Here is a 1,794-nt window from a genome sequence, read left to right as displayed (position 1 = left end):
GACTGGTCAACATAACCATGTCTGCAGCATTATGATAGTAGACCATTTAATAAGCTCAACAGTCATAACAACAATTTCAATGTAGGAATATGAATTAAAACAAGTTTTATTTGAATGTTGAAGATTTCGGCTGCGTTTAAGCTGCCTGTATGTTGGAAAATGTTTTATAGGCCTAAAAAAATAATCTTAGCCATCTGAGATGTAATCTGTTACTAATGAATTTATTTGTAGAGATCCCCTGTTCTTTGAGGAATATGAGTTACAACCAGTTTTCTTTGAATGTTGACGTTTCAGGCTGTGTTTAAGCTGCCTGTATGTTGCAAAATGATTTATAGGCCTAGAAAAATAATCTAAGCTTTCTGATATGTAATCTTTACTAATGTTTTATTAGTAGAGAATAGAGATTACCTGTTCTTTGAGGAATAAAAGATGATGATGAATTTGGTTATATGCAGATGGTTATTAATCGAAATATCATAAGTACTAATATCAAGGCATATGGAACACTTGTTTTTCAACTGGTTTACAATATTATTTTCTTAAAAGTCCTTCTGCTCGCTTTTGGTGTATAATTTATTCTTTCATAAGGTAACTTGAAGTGCAAGAATATGTAGATAACCTCATTTGCTTTCTGGCCAGAAATTGTTAATATAGAGATGTGAATGTTAAGTGTAAATTAAAGAAATCTAACACCTAGGCCTAGGAATAATATCTTGGCTTTGACAAATAGGCGAATATTTGCTAGTATGCTATCAGTTTTGAAATATTTAAGAAAGATAACAAATAATTATGTATGAAAATCCAAATATTCCTTTAACATACAAAGTAAATGTTTTCAAGATCATTTAATGGTCGCTACTCATTGTAGACTTACTTATATACCAGGTGGTTGTTGTTGCACCGACACTAATGCGTCACACATGCTCCCCTCACACGTTGATATCGGTGGGCGCATTCTACTTTTGTATATGCATATTTACATTTTTTCAGCGTTGAGGGTAAAAGCAATCAAATATGACTATTTCAAATTTTATGTTTGCTTTGGAAGCATTATTAATGTTACGACAATTTTTTTTGTTCTATTTTTATTTATTTAACATTTGATCTGAAGTTTGATGGCGACTTCGTTTTGGTCAAATGCTTCAGCGATGAGTGAACGAAAGTTTTGAAAATGTTTCATAAGGGTTTTTCTGAAAATTGGCTAGACGTGACATTTTCTTACAATTTTTAAATATATGACAAATTTCACTCTTATGAAACATATTATCGCCTTAGTGTATGCAATACTCGCGTTTTCGCATTGAAATAAAAGATAATTATGGAGTATGCTAGGTTGCCAGTTAGTGAATTTTGAATGAAATCCTATGGAGTCATGTCGCATGAGATTTGAGCATCACTGTACACTCGGCAAGGAAAGTTAAGATACAGTTTTTTTAAGTCTTCGGACAAATATTGTTCAATAATGCCCCACCTGGCAACTCTTGAAAGAGGGCGGAGCTTCAAAATCATAGTGTTTGTTGCTTTCTAGATTTCCATCAACTTTACACCATAAAGATTCTGTTGAGGTCCTATAATCATTTATACTTGAATGAAGAAACAGGCTCTATATTATTCTTTAATGTTGGTTTGGTTACGCCAGTTCAGGGTAGAATATCGATCATCCTTTTTTAAAACATACTGTGAAATCTAATTTATAAGTAATGTTTGACACTAAACTGACGTAAAATTCATACATAATTAAAGACGGATCTTAAACAATGAGAGAAAGGGTTTTAAAATTTGGGCAGTACTTGT

The sequence above is a fragment of the Macrobrachium nipponense genome, chromosome 7 (assembly GCF_015104395.2).
Source record: "Macrobrachium nipponense isolate FS-2020 chromosome 7, ASM1510439v2, whole genome shotgun sequence".
Lineage (NCBI taxonomy): Eukaryota > Metazoa > Arthropoda > Malacostraca > Decapoda > Palaemonidae > Macrobrachium > Macrobrachium nipponense.
Note: the sequence above shows the minus strand (reverse complement) of the source record.